The 19,271-nt window shown below is 42.9% G+C and overlaps 1 long non-coding RNA gene across 1 annotated transcript in view; it reads left to right on the top strand.

Annotated features, from left to right (window-relative positions):
* The window catches only part of LOC138764979 (uncharacterized), a 61,279-nt gene extending 57,102 nt beyond the window's left edge, over positions 1 to 4,177 (top strand). The window contains exon 3 of the long non-coding RNA XR_011358396.1: positions 3,848 to 4,177. This is a non-coding gene — a long non-coding RNA (uncharacterized lncRNA). The remainder of the gene's footprint in view (positions 1 to 3,847) is intronic.
* Positions 4,178 to 19,271: the final 15,094 nt, after the last annotated feature.

Below are 19,271 nucleotides of genomic sequence, written 5' to 3'. Positions count from 1 at the left end.
GGCACAACATGACACAATGAGGCTCAGATATTCCAACACTTGGGATAAAAAGGCCATTGTTCTAGAGGAAGTAAATCCAAGATCCTACACTGTCAGAACAGAGGATGGTCAAATATTGAGAAGGAATCGAAAGAGCCTGCTGAAAATGCAAGATACATTGCAGGAATGAACAAATGCAGATGATCTAGCCTGCACAGCAACAGAGGAAACACCACCTGTGCCAGACAGTAGTGGACCAGTGGAGCCAATACAAGCACCTGTGTTAAGAAGATCCACATATGTTATCAAAGCACCAGACAGACTAAATCTCTAAAGGAAAAGAACTGCATGCTTAAAACATGTGTGCTGTTTGTGTTTTCATTTGTGTTGAACTTTAAATTGAAATGAATACTATATTAGTGTGTCATGTTATTAGATTAAACATCTCAAGGAAAGAGGATGGAATGAAAGTGCTAGTGATACTCCTGACCACTAGAAGGAGTCAGAGACTAGTTTGTTACAGCTTGAATGGATTCAAGGTGGATGCCTCCACATGGTCTTGAGAGAATACCTTAGCTAATAAAGTAGAGGTGTTTTAAAATAACCCACATTTATTTATTACAGTAAAAGATTGGTACATGGAATTATGACTTTGAGGCCATTAGTTAAACTTGGTTACAGGAGGGGCTGGACAGGCAATTCAACATTCCAGGGTTCCATTATTTCAGATCCAATAGAGGGGGTGTGCTGAAAGGGGGAACGGTAGCATTGCAAGTCAGGGAAAATGTCACAGCTGTTATCAGACAGGACAGATTAGAGGGCTCGTCTACTGCGGCTATATTGGTAGAAATAAGAAATGGGAAAGGTAGGACAACAATCATATTGTTGGGGCAGGAAAGTTAGCATGGCAGTTGGCACAACGCTGTTACAGCACCAGCGATTGGGACCAGAGTTCAAATCCCATGCTGTCTACAAGGAGTTTGCACATTCTCCCCATGACTGCATGGGAGTTCCCCAGAGGAATCCAGTTTCCTCCCGCTGTTTAAAATGTAATAAGGTTGTAGTTTAATTGGGTGGCACGGGCTCATGGGCCAAAAGGGCCTGTTACTGTGCTGTATGTCTAAATAAATTGAAAAATAATGGGGTTGTAGACCTCCCAATATTCATCAAGGAGCAAATTTGCAGAGAGATCACGGACAGCTGCAGGAACCATAAAATTGTGATACAGTAAAACCCCTGGTATCAGGAATTCAAGTAAACCATAGCTTCAAGCAACCAGCAAAAAATAATTGAGGAAATAAGAATTAAATCATAGGTTATAAATGAACAAATTTAAAATTGTTTAAGTCATTGTTCTTTGAAGTAACACACAAACCTTTTGGCGAAGGTGGGAACAAATATTTAGCCAGCAGAGAGCCTTGGTTATGCTTTGCTCCTAGCAGCTGTTTGAATAAAGTTGTATGAAACAGCAATGGCATTGCCCAGGATTAGCAGGTTGATGCCTCTCACCGTTGGGGTGACTCTCTTAAATTGTCTCCTTATCTCTACTTAGTAAGAGTTACCTGCATTGAGAAAGGTTGTGGCTGTCATGTGACAGCACTTCCCCCTACCTAGTCAGAGGACATACCAGCTGCTAATCAAGATTTGGTCCCATTAGTAAATTCCCTGGACTGGATTCTCCAGCCTGCCTGTACTTGGCCTTGGGCCATTGGCTGTTGTAATTGGATTAACCCTCCTAGAACTGAGACATTTGACCCCGCTAACAACCGGCGCTGGACCTCCCAGCCCTCTAGCACTATAAAAGTGCCATGTGTTCTTTGTTCTCTCTCTTTGCCAGCTTGGGACCACCCTACTTCACTCCAGGCCGAGGAGCATGGAAGGGCACTGGAGAAACTGTTGGTAACATGTGCACTGTTTAAAAGGGTTGGGAATATTTAATTAGTGTCCCTTGTAGCATACGGCCATTCCGGGTGGGAATGGGGGGCATCCTAGTGACTCTTCCTTGATTATTGTATGTACCAGTTTATTGTGGGTGTGTGCGTGTGGATGTGGGTGTGTGCGCGCGTACACTGCATCTGTTACCATTTGCCTTCTGTAAATTAAATCCTTCACTACTGAAACTGTGTGTCCGGCATCTGTTAGCTTGGGGGAGGGGAGGTTAATTATCTATAATATTATTGTTCATCTTTCCAGTGGCTCCGTGGAAGGGGAGGAATCTGCAGATGTGGCGATGGTTAAAGAACGTGACTGAAAATAATGTAAAATGCTTTAAGATTAATATAGTCATGCAAGTAAAGTTTGTTCAATGCAAGTCCAGTGTAGCATTTTTGCATTTGATGATTTGTAATTCTGAACTTTGGCTCAACTCTTGTTTACAGCCTTACCATTTCATATTTTTTGCCAGACTCATGTCCATTCAGGATTGTTGATGATCTTCATTCAAGTGATAAGATTAAACATAGTGAACAGATGGCTAGAATTTGCAATGTTAATGGCCAGCATATGAAAGCCTTTGGGGTCACTGGGTTGCTTTTACAATGTCTGGGTGGTTGTTGATTGTTTACTGAAAGGCTGGAGTGGAGTGTGCACAAGAAAGGTATGAACTCTGATCGATGGTGACAAAACGTTGGATAAATTGTTAATGCCAGTGGAGGAACAACAGTGAATCTTTCCCAATGTTTAATTTTGATCTGTTGATGTGGAAGTGCAGCAAGCGTGAAGTCTGCAATGCTTGCGATGACCCTCTCCAAATGATTTTGTATTACTGTCCAATCTCCAGAGCTTCATTCGGAAAGTTAAATTCAAGTCTAAAGTTGGAGCCACATTCAACATCTGGAGAACATGCAGAGCAAATCAATGCTGCAATGCCTGAACTGCACAGTGCTGAGATTACACGGTGCAATGAATCTGCTCTGTTGTAAGCCTCATACAGAATTTGCCCTGCACGCTAATTAATGAGATTTCAGGGAGCAGGCTAGTGTTAACCTTGGCGTTTATTAATTTAGTACAAATGCACAGGGCCAAGATGCATGATTCCTACCACCAGCTCAGGTACTGATTAAACCCTTGCATTCTTCTCTTAAATGGGATGAGCTGTTTTGACCAGAACCAAAGATAGACATGCATCTTGAACTCTGAGGGATTTGTTGGAAGCATGTTGAGGCTGGGATTCCAGGACATCTATTAGATGACACAAAGGGGAGAGTAGTCCTCTCTTCATAGGAGGGCTCCAAGTTCCTGAAGCACCCAGTGTTGTGGCAGTTAGAGGAGACTGAAAATGTTGGTGGTTGGGGTGGGGGGGTGGTAGAGCATAGACTCACGGTCAAGGTCAATAATTGCTTTATTAAATCCCATCTTTCATCAACCAGATTGTGGGCCTGATACTTTTTAATTTCACTTTACCCCTTAACCTACCAACAATCCATCACTCTGGTTGGGCTCAAGCATCGGATTTCATTCATAAATGATGGGTTGCTTTTACTGTACTATGGCTGACTGGTTACTGATGGTTTTCTGAAAGGGGAGAGTGCAGTGCGCCCAGTGAAGGTATTGAATTCTGATCAACGGTGTCAAAACGTTGGTTAAATTGTTACTGCCAGTGGAGGTGCAACAGTGAATCCTTCCCAATGCTTAGTTTTGATCCATTGATGTGGAAGTGCAGCAAGCGTGAAGCCAGCAATGCCTGCGATGACCCTCTCCAAATGATCTTGTACAACCTCCAGAGCTTCATTCAGAAAGTTAAATTCCAGTGTGGAGCTGGAGCCACATACTGCTTCGTGCCTCAAATCCACATCTTACAGCGGTTAAACAGCAATAACTATTAAGCTGCAGCAGACACATCATTAAAACATTCCCTTCTGTCTTGCAGGGCAACGTGGCATCCAACAGGGGTCTGCAGCAGCTAACCAGGAGGGGAAAGGCACAACTCCGACAGCTCATGCCTGGCAGAGTGCTGAACATTATTGTAGAGGCTAACACCATGCCCAGTTTCTGTGGCGAAAGCATGCAATGTGTTTGATTTGACTTCATCCTTCTCCTCACATTCCAATTCTCTCAGATTTAAGAGACATGGGTAGCCTAAGTGTGCAGCTTTTATTCGGTGTGCCAAACCTTAGGGATGGCACGTTAGTGTAGCCGTTAGAGGCCAGGTTTCGAATCCTGCGCTGACTGTAAGACATTCTCCCCATGCCTGCATGGGCTCCCCCCCCCCTCCAAAACATTTAATTTAAAATTCACTGCGACTCTCTTATACTCTTGCCTTTCAGTTAACCAGACTCGCACCTGGATGAGTGATGGTGGAGAGCAGCAAGAAAATAATGATGATTTAATACTTCCAGCCACAAGTTCAGACTCTAGAAGCTTAGCACAGTTTGGTAGGCTGCTTAGAGATAAGATAATCTGCAGTCGGGCTGTGAGAAGGAAAGAGTTGCCTGGAGCCAACTCCCCGAAGGATAACATTGTGCAAGTTCTGCTGCAGAGGATTTAGATGAGTGCTTCAATCAGATCTAAACAAAGAAAATGCTTATGGAAATGTTTGGTACATTGTCAGAAAGCATGCAAATAGTCTCAAGGGACAGTCATAGTTCTGCATAGAACCTGGACCAACAGAAAGCAGGCCCTTCAGGCCTTCTACCCTGTGCTGAAGTATTATTCTGCCAAGTCCTACTGATCTGCACTCTGTCCACATCCCTCCATATCCTTCCCATTCATGTACCTGTCCAAATTTTTCTTAAATATTAAAATTGAACCTGCATTCACCATTTCAGCTGACAGCTCATTCCATACTCCCATCACAAAATCCCCCTAAACCTCTCTCCTTTCACCCTTAACTCACATCCTTTGGTTTGTATCTAACCTAACCTAACCTCAGTGGATAAAGCCTACTTGCATTTACTTTATCTATACCCGTCATAATTTTGTAAATCTCTATCGAATCTCCCCTCATTCTTCTACACTCCAGGGAATAAAGTCCAAACTTGGTTAACCTTTCTTTGTAACTCAGATCCTCAAATCCTGGGCAACATCGAAGTAAATCTCTGCACTCATTCAACTTGATTGATATCTTTCCTGTAGTTTGGTGACCAGCACTGCACATAATATTCCAAATTTGGCCCCACCAATGTCTCATTGAACTTTACCATAACTTCCAAACTCCTCCACTCAATACTTTCAATTATGAATGTCAATGTGCTAAAAGCTCTCTTTACGACTCTACCTGTGATGCCAGTTTCAGGGAATTATGTATCTGAATTTCCAGATCCTTTTGTTCTACCTCAGTGCCCTACCATTCACCATGTATGTGGTACCTTGGTTTGTTTTTTCCAAAATGCATCACCTCAAACATGATGGCATTAAATTCCATCTGCCATTTTTCAGCCCATTTTTCCAGCTGGTCCAGATCCCTCTGCAAGCTTTGAAGGCCTTTCTCACTGTCCACAACACCTCCATTCTTTGTCATCTGCCAACCTGCTGGTGCGATTTACAACATTATCATCTAGACCAGTGGTTCTCAACCTTTTTCTTTCCACACACATTCTACTTCAAGTGATCCCTATGCCATCGGGGCTCTGTGATTAGTAAGGGATTGCTTAAGGTGGTATGTGAGTGGGAAGGGAAGGTTGAGAATCACTGCTCTAGACCCAATTGTTACTGAAATATTTTGCTTGTGAAAAATTGTCATTGGCCCCATTTCCTTTGGAGTTATGAAATTGTGCAAATAACGAGTCAATTAGGAACGATTAAAACAATGATGCTCAAACTTTTTCTTTCCACCCGCATCCCACCTTAAGCAATCACTTATTAATCAGAGAACACCTAAGGCATAAGGAATGACTAAAGTGATATGTGAGTGGAAAGAAAAAGGTTGAGAACCACTGGGCTAGATCATTGACATAGATGACAAACAACAATGGACCCAGCTCTGATACTTGAAATACCACTAGTCGGGGGCCTCCAGTCAGAGGGCCAATATCCATTACCACTACTGGCTTCTCCCATAAAGCTAATATTGAATTGTTTACTACTTCACCATGAATACCAAGATAATGAACCTTCCTGAATAGCTCCTATGTGGAGCCTTGTCAAAAGCCTTACTAAAGTCCATGTAGACCACATGCATAGCTTTTCCTTCATCGACTTTCCTGGTACCATCCTGTAAAAACCCTAAGATTTGTTAAAAACAATCTACCACGCACAAAGTCAGATTGATCATCGCTAATCTATCCCTGACTCTCCAAATACTTGTACATCCTATCTCTTCAATCAGAGTTTAGGTCTTCATTGGGTCTTTATTGTGTGGTCATGATTTGACCCTTATCCCAATACTGTGGCATTGTTGACAGATTTGCAGATGGAGCCTGAATGGTATTTGGCTGTACAGTCACGGTATAGAGGGAGTATAGTAGGGAGTGAATACACGTCATTGAGGACCATCAGTCTTGAGTATGATTGTGGTGGAGATTTATTACCCTTCTTCGCTCATGGCTGTTATTTGGACAGAAAGTCAGGGGTGGCGGTGCTGAGTTCTAGATCCTGAAGTTTAGGAATGAATTTGCTGGGGGCTATAGTATTGAAAGCAAAGCTGTAGTCTATGAGAGGTAAACTGACATGGATGTTCTTGGCGACCAGGCGCTCCAGGGCCAAGTGGAGAGGCAGGGAGATGGCGTCTGACGTACATCTCTTTGGCCGATGGGCAAACTGAAGCAGATTGAAGCTCGCTGGAATGCTGGGGTTGATGTGTCTCAGCCTCTGCATGATGTTAATTTATGGCAAAGCCACCAGCCATTTTAGGCTTCTTCTTGTCCTTCTCTTCAACGCAATTACGACCACGGCCTTCTTGAAAGAAGTGGGAACTGCAGTCTGCAGTTAAAGATTAAAGATATCTGTGAAGATATCACCCAGTTGATCTCACAGGCCCCCAGGATATGTCCAGTTCTCTGGTCCAGTCCCTCTCCTTGAGTTAACTCGCCCCAAGGCCATCCTGACTTCAGCAGGAGTGTCCACGGTGCGACAGTGCTGGTAGTAGGTCGAGTATCCCATATCCAAAGTTCTGAATACTGAAAAGATCCTAAAGCCTCTCAGTATGATGCTAAAATGTTTGGCTAAAGTTTAGAGTTATAATGTCAGTCACATCTTTTCCCAAAGATCATTGATGCTGCTATGTTCTCCAGAATACAAAACCCAAGTTTATCTTCATCTGGCTGTACATATATAACCCGACCAGACAGCATTTCTCCGGACCATGGTTCACACACATACACACACAATGCATAATAATCACATATTATGCATAAGATATAATTTACAACAAATATATAAAAATATTTTGGAATGATTCACTTGGTTTCAGGATACTCTTCCATCATTCTCACAAGAAGCTTATTTCCCAGCCTGGAAGATCTGATTTTGATACTCCTGTACCTCCTTTTTGATTGTAATAGGTCTAAGATACTGTGTGCTGGATGGAAGAATCTTTGAGCCTTATTTAAGCAACAATTCCGGTAAATATCATCAATAGAGGAAAGTGAGACCCCATTGATCTTCTTGGCTGTTTTGATGATCCTTCTTATTGACTTCTGGTCTGATGCTTTGCAGCTATCAAGCCCCACAATGATGCAGGCAGACAGGACACTCTCAATTGTGATCCTGTAAAAAGAATTTTCAGAATGGGCGGCGGGGAGCCTAGTAGATGTGCTCTCCTTGACCTCCCCAGGAAGTGTAGGCCCTGCTGCACCTCCCTGATTAATGAGGAGGTGTTGTGGCTCCTGGATCGGTCATCCTTTATGGGCAGACTAAGGAACTTTATCTTCTCCACTCTCTCCATGGCCGAGTTGTTGATGTACAGTGGAGAAGGGTCTAGTTCTGCCTCCTGAAGTCCACCATTACCTTTGTCTTGTGGATGTTGAGACTCAGGTTGTTGTTCTCGCTCTATTTTATGAGCTTCCCAACTTTCTCTGTGTAGTCCAACTCATTACTGTTGTCGATGAGGCCGACTATTGTTGTATCATCTGCAAACAATGATTCTGTTTGAATTTAATCTAGCAGGTACAGTCATGAGTCAACAGTGTGAACAGTCTAGGGCTGAGCATCCAGCCCTGTGGTGTGCCATTGCTGAGTGTAATTGGACTTGAGATTTTGCTACCAAACTGGACTGACTGGTCTTTTGTTCAAGAAGTCCAGAATCCAATTGCAGAGAGGGGAGTTGAGTCCCAGTGAGGACAGTTTACCCAGCAGCCTCTGATCATGTTGAACATGGTGCTCAAGTCAATTAACAACAGCCTGGCGTATGAGGCTTCATTCACTAGATGGGTCAAGATGGAGCGGAGGGTCAAGGGTATAGCATAATCTGCGGACGTTTGGATGGGAGGCAAATTTTGCTGGAAGGTGTGATCTGTGCATTCTGTTCCCGGCCACTCAAAGCACTTCATGATGATCGAGGTCAATGCCGCTGGTTGGTAATCATTTAGTCCAGTTACTGTCACTCTTTTGGGCACTGGAATGATGGTGTCTGCCTTGAATCCTGCAGGGACAGTGAACTGCTGCAGTGTGATGTTGAAGATGTCCATTAGGACCTCTGTCAGCTGGGCCACGCAGTCCTTCAGCACCCATCTAGATATGTTGTCTGGTCCTGCTACTTTGTGATTCTAGAGAGAGAGAGAGAGAGAGAGAGAGAGGGTGGGGAGAGGGGGGGGAGAGAGAGGGGGGAGAGAGGGGGGGAGAGAGGGGGAAGAGAGGGGGGGAGAGAGGGGGAGAGAGAGAGAGGGAGGGGGAGAGAGGGAGGGGGAGAGAGGGAGGGGGAGAGAGAGAGGGGGAGAGAGGGAGGGGGAGAGAGGGAGGGGAGAGAGAGGGAGGGGGAAGAGAGGGAGGGGGGAGAGAGGGAGGGGGGAGAGAGGGAGGGGGAGAGAGGGAGGGGGGAGGGAGGGGGGAGGGAGGGGGGGAGGGAGGGGGAGAGAGGGAGGGGGAGAGAGGGAGGGGGAGAGAGGGAGGGGGAGAGAGGGAGGGGGAGAGAGGGAGGGGGAGAGAGGGAGGGGGAGAGAGGGAGGGGGGAGAGAGGGAGGGGGAGAGAGGGGGGGGGGAGGGAGGGAGGGGAAGAGGGAGGGAGGGGAAGAGGGAGGGAGGGGAAGAGGGAGGGAGGGGAAGAGGGAGGGAGGGGAAGAGGGAGGGAGGGGAAGAGGGAGGGAGGGGAAGAGGGAGGGAGGGGAAGAGGGAGGGAGGGGAAGAGGGAGGGAGGGGAAGAGGGAGGGAGGGGAAGAGGGAGGGAGGGGAAGAGGGAGGGAGGGGAAGAGGGAGGGAGGGGAAGAGGGAGGGAGGGGAAGAGGGAGGGAGGGGAAGAGGGAGGGAGGGGAAGAGGGAGGGAGGGGAAGAGGGAGGGAGGGGAAGAGGGAGGGAGGGGAAGAGGGAGGGAGGGGAAGAGGGAGGGAGGGGAAGAGGGAGGGAGGGGAAGAGGGAGGGAGGGGAAGAGGGAGGGAGGGGAAGAGAGAGGGAGGGGAAGAGAGACAAGGCTTTCTTTGTGTCTCATTATTATTCTCACTGAGCCATGCATAAAAAGTATTCAACCTGTCAGGAAGGGAGGCGTCATTGTCTCTGACTCAGCAGGGTTGACTTGTAGTCAATTATGGTTTGAATATCCTGTAGTACTAAACACCAATACATAACCACAACTAAATAACTAACCAGTAAATCTCAAAGTGTGAATGATCGATTTCCTTAAATACTGCTGATTATTGAGTTCTTCCTCTGCTAAAAACTGTGTTCCCTGAGTGAATTGAGCACCTCATGTTAGGCACTTTGCTGAGTTCAGTTGGGCAGTGGCGGGGAAGAATCAGAGTTGACCACCGATTGATCTCATGATTTGATTTTGCTGGACACTCTGTTTACCAGTTTTCACATAACCCCTTTGACTCTTGAGTAATATGTAATCAGGGTAATGATCTACTTTTTTGCAGTAAGTGTGAAAAGAAAAACAGAATTAATGTTTCTGGTCAATGATTTTTCATCGGAAATCTTTTCTTCCATGTTAGATAATGCCTCAGGAAAGCAGAGCAAACAAATCTGAAATCAAGTTCACGTCTCTTGATTAAAAGGGGCTAACACAAACAGGATAAAAAGTGACATGCAAAGTTTTTGTAAATAGACTCTGCCCAGAAGCCTTACCCTGTCTCTAAGTTTGACTGACGGAAGGATGCCAGTCCCTTTTTACAAAAAAAACCAACCTATTGACTAATACCAAGTGCGATGCATCACAGTTAGAGTTTGTGATTGGACATTTAGAATGATTTAGATGCTGATGTAGTTTCAAATAGCTCCTTCCCTACTTAACCTCATGCTGTTTAAATGATTTTATTTTTGAATGTGAATTATCTAAAAGTTTTCTTTGGTAGCAAAACATAATGTACAACGTAAGTAATGAATTGTTCTAATTCCCCAGAATGAGACTCAGATTCATTATTCATTGCAGTTCTTTATAATTGTTGCACATCCATTTAAATTGAAGATCGAATTCTTTCAGACACTGTGGTACATTTGTTTAGTAAATATGTGGTTGCACAGCTCATATTTATTCTAGTATAATAAAGTTTACGTTATTGTCATCTGAAGTTGATCTACCAAATAGCAGCATGTATAGAATTAGCCAGACAACCTGGGCATCGGCTGCAAGGCCTGGATGAGCTGATGTATGGGCAACCTGGTCTTTAAGACGAGAGATTAAAAACCACCTGAAGTCTGGAAACATTCATCGGGTGCTTGTAGAAAGAGAGATGGAGTAAATGCTTTAGTCAAACCCCTTCGACTCAATTGTTTTCTATTTAGTACATAGGATGAGTACTTACTTGCTTTGGAAGCCTCCTCCAAGTGCAAGCATTCAGTTGCACAGCAAAAGAGTGCCTCTGTGACTCCTGTGTGCCTGCTTCCCTGCAGGCACTCTTCCTTGTCGGCCTGCCCCCTCTGAGTGCCACTGGCAAAGCACTCGTCAGGCTATGATGGAATACTCTGCATTTGTCCAAATGTGTGCAGCTCCAATAATGTTTGAGGAGAGAAGCTCAACACCACCCTGAACAAGGAAGCCTGAATGGTTAGCTCCTTATTCGTTACCCTAAAGAATTCACTCGTGTCTTGTAGAAAGGAGTTTGTTAACGAAACTGCTGAAAATAATTGTGCCCACAGCACCACTCTTCCAGCCGCACACTGAGCATAAGATGGTGTATTTTTAACAAACATAAACATCTTCCCCTTGTGCAAAGTGTGACTCCATCCAGTGCAGAATTTCCCCCTTGATTCTCATCCTATCCCATCACCATTACTGCTCCTATTCCTTCAGTGGTTCGAATCCCTTGTAACTGAAGTTGTTTCCCATGCCAAGGAGAAGGCACAACTTCAGGATTGAAGGGTGCCCATTTAAAACAGAGATGTGGAGAAATTACTTTAGCCAGAGAGTGGTGAACCTTTGGAATTTGCTACCACAGGTGGCTGTGGAGACCAATTCGTTGGGTGAGTTTCAGGCAGACATTGATAGGTATCTGAATAGTCAGGGTATGAAAAGTTATGGGGAGAAGGCAAGGGGGTGGGCCTGAGGGGGAGAATGCATCAACTCATGATGGAATGCAGAGTGATCGATGGGCTGAAAGGCCTATTATTTTTAAGAACTGAGAGAACTTCCAATTGGTCTGAAGGGAATGTTGGGTCGAAGCTGATAATGGTTCACGATGTCACTGTTCAATGAAGTTTCACACCCTTCCTGCCACTTTCACAAACTGTGGTACGGAGATGTTAATGACTTAGAATGTGGCCCTGAAGCTTTGTCATTTTGACAGTGTTGAGATTTTCATACTAACTTTTGGTTCAGTAGAGGTTGTGCTTGGAACCAAGGGTATGAATAGAATGAGTTCATAAGTTGATCTACCAAATAGCAGCATGTATAGAATTAACCAGACAACCTGGGCATTGGCCATAGGCCTGGGTGAGCTGATGTATGGACTAGCTGGTCTTTAAGATGAAAGATTAAAAACCACCTGAAGTCTTGGTGTAATTAAAACCAGCTTACTGATAACCATGTGATAATGTCTGCTGATTGGAAAGTGCCCTCTGAGTGGTTGATGTTGACTGATTGGTGCACTACAACAGTTAGATTAATCTTAGAAAATGACAATTCCCATCAGAAACCAATAAAAATTTTGGGAAAAGGTGTTTTTGTTCCCAATTAATAAACAACTGGATTCTTGAAGGACCATTGATGTTCCAAATATATTTATTTTGGCAAATAATTGATAAGATTCAAGAGTTTTGTTGACCTGAGATGATGTTTCTCCTGCAGGATCAATTTGCTAATTTTATTTACAAAGGCATCAACATGTGTATGTCCCACAAATTGATCCTCTGTGTCAAGATAGCCTAATGGTTTTTCCGAAGCATTCAACAGCATTATCGATATTGAGCTGGTGGGGAGGTCATGACAGAGCAGCAACAAAACTCTACAAAACTCATACATATCATGGATACGAGAAATCCTGACAGATCAAGGCCTTTGCACCATTGACAAAACACTCGTCAGGTTATGATGGAATACTTTACCTTTGTCCGAATGCGTGCAGCTCCAATAAAGTTTAAAAAAAGAGAAGCTCAACACTATCGTGGGCAATGATTAATTCTCATTCATTACCAAAAGAATTCACTCGTGTCTGGAGTTGATGTGGAAAGAAGTTTGTTAATGAAGCAGCTGAATATAGTTGGGCCCACAACACCACTCTTCCAACCACACACTGAGTATAATATGGAATATTTTTAACAAACACAAAACCTATTCCCTAATGCAAAATGTGACTCCATCCAATGCAGAATTTCGCCCTTGGTTCTCATCCAATCCATTTGCTCATGGCCTTTGATACAACATTCAGTGAAATGTTGCATTGCTGCCAAGTATCTGGACCTGAATTTTAAAAACAAAAGAGATGGTTGTCAACCTCAGGAGGGCACCGGGGGACCTCACTCTGCTGACGATTAACAGCTCCCCCGTTGTGGTTGTCAAGAGTATCAAGTTCCTTGGAGTGCACTTGACCAAAATAGGAGAGTAATATTGAGGTAAATGATCAGCCACACTTTTATTGAAAGACAGAGCAGGCATGAGGGGTGGATTGACCGACACCTGCTTCTATGTCTTGTTTCACAATTACACGGTAGGGATCATGGAGGCACATTGTGCAGAGTGACCATGGGCAATGCTGGCAAGGCATCTTTAGCTTGCTCATTCTAGTTGGCTTGTGGATTAACAGCTAATTGCAGAAGGACCTAAGGGCTCCAACCCAAGAATTACCAAGGATTTTTTGGAACAGAGTTTTACTTTGCCAAGCCAACTAAATAACTACAAGGTTATTGCAGCCAATAGGAATTAAACTTAAAATCCCCACATTTATAGTTCTGGCAAATGTAATGATGAAAAATGGACAGCATTATTTACTTTTACAATCTCTATGACTTGAATTAGGTGGTGCCTCATCAGGATGACAGAGAGATAAACCAGAATAACAGATCAAGGTCTTCTTTGATTAATTACAACTGAAATATTTTTTTGAAATTGATTCACTAAGCAAAATGTCACGCCATCTTTTTTAATATTTTGCATAAAAAAGACTTATTATAAATCATCTATTTAAAATGTGGATTTACTGGAGCATCCTTTTAAATATAAAATTTCTTTGAACAGGCAGGAAGTAATGACAGCATCTCTGTTCGCAACATCTAAAAGCTGAATGTGTTACCGTGGTGAACAGCATTTTAAAGACCCATCAACAGAATTGCATTTAGTTCCCGTTTCCTTGGATGTTTTTCAGTAGTGTCGATATGATTAACAAGAGGTTGTTTTGTTAGCTGTCGACTCAATTTTAATAGTGTAAAAAAAAAATGATAAAGCAACGTTTAAAAGGAATGAAAAATAAACTAGGACAAGCCTCCCCTTGAAAAGTTTGGAAGAAAATTAAAATGGAGTGGAAGAAAGAGTTCCATGGTTTGAAGTCACCAAAGAATGAAGACTGAGCTGGGGATATTTGGGAACAGAGTGAAGGTGAAAATAGAGAGATTTGCATTCACAGGGTCATGTTCATGGCCTTGGGATCTCTCAGAATGCTTTATTTTAACACTCTTGGATCTAACAAACATATCAGTCAACGAGCACAGTAAGCTTGGACAAATGGAAATGTGCTAAAAACTCTCTGCGAAACTTTCTTCAGGCTGTGGTTGAGAGATGAATATCAGGCTGTGCACTTGGAGAGCCCTATCCTTCAAAACAGCACCTGTGACAGCTCCTCCTCCATAATTATCCTCCGTCTCCAGGGCCCCACAAGGCGGTGTACTAGGCCTCCTACTGTACTCCTTGTACACCCAAGGCTGTGTGGCCAAACTCCATTTATAAATTCATGGACAACCCCACGATTCATGGCAGGATCTCTGACAATGATGTCAGAAGGCAGAAGTGAAATAGAAGGGCTAGTGGCTTGGTGCCAGGAGATTGACCTTCCCTTAAAGACAGCAAGACCAAGGAGATGGTTACGGCTTTCTGGAAGAAGGGCGGAGTTCACTACCTGATCGGCAGCAACATTGCTGAGGTGGAGAGAGTAGTCAGCTTTAAGTTCCAAGGCATAACTATTTCCAGTGACCTGTCCTCATCCACCAATGTTGATGCAATTGCCAAGAAAGCACATCGGAGCCTCGACTTCTTCAGAACCCTGAGGAAATTTGGCATGTCACCTGCACCCCTCAACAACATCAATATATGGTCCATTGAAAGCATTCCATCAGGGCGCATCATGGCCTGGTACGAGAACTACTCCATCCAAGACTGCAAGGAACTGCTGGGGGAAAATGTGGCTCAGGCCTGAACCCCTGCTTAATCCATCCTAAATTCTCACGGCCTTGGTAAAGCAACAACCCCTTTTCCCCTTACAGTCAGGAAGAAGATCATGCACCATCAGATTCAAGGACAGTTTATTTCATGTTGTTATCAAGCACCAGAATGTACCTTAAAACAGTAACATTTATGTTGCTTTGGCTCTGTACCATCTGACATCTCTCTCTCTAACTCTACCATGCATGTGATCTTAAGTGGACTACTTGCAAAATGAACCATTACTGAATCTTGAGGCGTCTGATAATGAACTTGAACTTGGGGGATGCGGGAGGTTCAGGTACATCATTCATTGAAAGAGGCCACCCAGGCAGATAGAGTGTTAATGAAGGTGTATAGTACGGTTGGTTTCATTGGTCAGGGCATTGAGTTTAAAAGCAAGAAAATCTTGTGGCAGCAGTATAAAAGTGCTTGGAGTGTTGTGTGTGATTCTGGTTGCCCCATCACAGGAAGCATCAGAGTTTGAGTTTAATTTGGGAACTGTGACCAGCACCAGACACATGGGCTGAAGGGCCTGCTTCCTGTGCTGAACTGTTCTCTGTCCCATACGTTCTGCCACTGTGCAATGGATGAAGAGGGGAAGGCACCATCGGTCACATGATCTTGTGGGCAGAGGGAGAGGAGAAGAAAGCAGTGGCAATAGCATTATTGAGGTCTCACTTTCCATTACTTCAGCAACAAAAAGCGTCACGTTGCTAGAACATCACAGGTGCCAACCTCCCACCCATTGAAGACACCTCCATAAGGCATTTCCTCGAAAAGCCAGCTGACGTCATCAAGGACCCCCCCCCATCACCCTCTTCTCTCTGCTACCTTTTGATAGGAGGTGCAGAAGTCTGAAATATAGCACCTCTGGATTCAAGGATAGTTCTTTTTGCAAAAGCTATCACATTCTTGAACCTCTCTAACCGTAAACAATGGCAAGAGTACCAAAGCATCTGACTGTGCAACTGACACAACACATTTTTTTTGCACTACTTCCCAAACAATTGTGAATATTTATTATTTTTTTTTCCTTTTTATACATATATATTTTTCTTTGTAGCATCTTAATTAATTTGAACTTGTATGTTTTATGTAACTGGGAAGCTGCAACAAGTAAGACTTTAATTGGATCTGAAATTTAACAATGCATTTCGTTCGTTTACTCATTCATTAATGAAATGCTCACAGAAGCTGGGCCATGTTGCCAAAATGTTATGGACGTCAGTGGACAAAATCCATAGTTTTTGTGAAAAATATCTATAACAGGGATATGGATCTAAGTGCAGTAAATGGGAACACAGTACAGATTAGCTGCCATCAAATTCAACGGCAGAGCAGGCTTTTCCAGTTCCCATGTGCTTTTATTATTGCATCCACAGCCAAAATAGGGCATAGACCTACTGATAGGACTTTTGCTTGGTTTCACATTCACTTGAGACATCAGCAGGTAGGCTTTATCTGACAGTCAAGTACTTCCGTACTTCCAGGCATTGCCTGCTCCTGCTCCAATTTGGATATGTTGAAAACTCCAATTCAGTACTGGAGCAGGAACTGGCATTTGCTTTACTGACCCATCTTGGGATGGAAATTCTCAGAGAAAGCCCCCTTGGGAGAGCTATGCAATGACTGATACTGCAAAATGCTTCAATTCATCAGCTGTGATGTATAAGGTGCAGAGTGATTACCTCAAGGGTGAAAAATCCTACATTTAGATGCATTTCAACATCTATGTCATGTATATAACCAGCAATAACTTATTTTTAATTGAATTAAATTAACAAGTCAGAATAACTCATCCTTATTGTGTAAAGCAGTAGTTTTTAAACTTTTTCACTTTAAGTAATCCCTGCGCCATAGGGGCTCTGTGATAAGTATGTGAGTGGGTAAAAAAAGGTTGAGAAACACTGCTCCAGACCCAATTGTTACTGAAATATTTTACTTGAGAAAAATTGTCATTGACCCATTTCCTTTGGAGTTAGGAAACCGTGTACATAACGAGTCAATAAAGTACGATTAAAACCATGGTTTTCAAACTGTTTCTTTCCACCCACATTCCACCTTAAGCAATCCCTTACTAATCACAGAACACCTATGCGATAGGGATTACTTAAAGTGGTATGTGAGTGGACAGGAAAGGTTTGAAAACCACTGGTCTAAAGCCAGAGGTGAAAATCCACTCCTTGGGTGAAGGGAACATTAGAAATAGGAGTCGGCTATCAGGCCAGGCAAGATCATGGCTGATCAATCAGGCTCCAATAATCCTTAATTTCCCCAGTTTGCAAAAATCTATCGAACTGTGTCTTAAATATATTTAACGAGGCGACCTCTACTTACTTGGGCAGATTCACTACTTTCTGGGAAAAACAGTTCCTCGCCACCTCTGTCCTAAATCTACTTCCCCAGAATCATAAGGCCATGCCCCCTAGTTCTTTTCTTATCAACCAGTGGAGACAACTTTCCTACTTCTATCTTAGCTATTCCTTTCATAATATTTTTCCTAAATCTATAGCAATAAAGTGGAGATTACTTTTAATTGGATTCAATTTTTTTGGGGAAGAAGGGACCACAGAGGATATTAGATGGAAGGAGTGTATGTGTGAATAGTTGACACAACCACAAGGCCCTTTTGCTGTCAGAATAACAATGTACGGACAGAAGAAAGCTGCCCTCTTATAAATGGCTGCTGTGTCAAATGCTCTCAGTGAAGTGGGAGTATGATTGGTTCTTTGTGACTTTCCTGTCGCTGCTGTCTAAAATTAATCCATTTTATACAGAGATGACAGTCTGGTGTGCGAGAAATAAACCTCTTGCATCTCTGTTATCAATGGGTTCCACATCATTGGGTGAGAAGACCAGTTCTAGGTCACACTAATTCATTCAATACTTTCGAAAACGATGACAAGTATATCTTACATTTGAGTTATTGATAAAATATTTCTTTAATACAGTCATGACACTTTCCTCTGGCTGTGTCAGGGAGAATGCTTGCTAAATTAGACAAGGTATTTATAGAAGTGACTATTTTCTTTGAATATCCTTATTCAAAGACTTAACTGTCAAATGTCACCTGTCAGTTATATTTCTACTTCTCAGTATGCGTGTCGACAAGGTTTAATGCTCTATGCTGAATACCTTTGACTGCGTGTATCTTATCATATCTGTAAGAAACACTTCAAAGTGCCTCAAGTTCAATGAAGTACTTCAAGATGTGGAATTATGTATTTTAGAGCTGTGCGTATTGCTGGTAAAGCTTGCATGGCTTTAGCGTGAGAAAATAGCTGTGAGTGCTAACTATTGTATTTAAGTGACATCTGCTGGAAAAACTCTGCAGGTCAGGCAGCATCTGTAGAGAGAGAAACAGGTTTAATGTTTCAGGTCAATGACCTTTCGTCATATATAATGTTTCCCTCCACAAAGATCCTGCCTGATACATGAGTATTTACAGGGTTGTTTCTGTATTTATTTCATATTTTAAGCTTCTGCTGTATTATATATTTAGCTTAGTAATGACGATACATACTAATGTCCTTGAGAGGAGAGTTTCAGTGTTACATATAACCCAGACCAGGTAAGGGGAGAAGGTTGCATGCCTAACAAACATCAATGAATCAATAGATTCTTGTGACAGCTTATGGTCATTTTCACTGACACCAGGTTTTATGAAGCAACTTCTGTATCAGTTCATTATGATCATCTACTCCAGTCATATAATCTCTACTTTACCATAACCTCTGTAGCATTTATTCCTCCAGGATTGTGAATCTTTTGTCTCCATATTATCATTCAGATATAGAGACAGTTGAGGTGGAACAAAATTTATTTAGCATTTTGATACCACTGGACAATATTTTTCAAAAGGTTTGCTTCCTGAAAAAAATGGGGATTATGATAGACAACTTCAAGCTGAATGCAAAGGTAATTTTAGATTTGGTGTATTGTATAGTAAGTTGGAGAAGCATTAAATGAACTTTTATTGAATTAGCACAATGCACATTTGAGCCAAGCTCTCTGCTTGACTGCACATGTTGCACAACAAATGTGAGGAGCCCAGGGTTTGTTTTTGTCACCAATTTTACAACGGAAGTAGAGATCATAGGCTTTTTTAATAAATGCAGCCATGCTGCATCTTTGAGCCTTCAGCAAAACTCGCCACAAATTTAAATAAATGTATCACATTGATGAGACATTTCTGCTATATTGAATCTTCCTGAAGACAATACCTGCTATTGTTAAGTTCACTTACTAAGCTATAGCCTGAAGAACATGTGCGCCCATATGATTCAATCTATATCAATGTATATGTGAAGCATCTTTCTCACCTGTTTGCATCTATTCTGACCAAGCCCAGGCCTAAGGCAACATTTGCATTTCACCTGCACTGAATGAATGCCCAGACATGCTTGGACTGGCCCAA

This window comes from Narcine bancroftii, chromosome 5 (assembly GCF_036971445.1).
Source record: "Narcine bancroftii isolate sNarBan1 chromosome 5, sNarBan1.hap1, whole genome shotgun sequence".
NCBI classification, from domain to species: Eukaryota; Metazoa; Chordata; class Chondrichthyes; order Torpediniformes; family Narcinidae; genus Narcine; species Narcine bancroftii.
The sequence above is the reverse complement of the archived record's forward strand: the minus strand, read 5'-3'. Positions and strand labels throughout refer to the sequence as shown.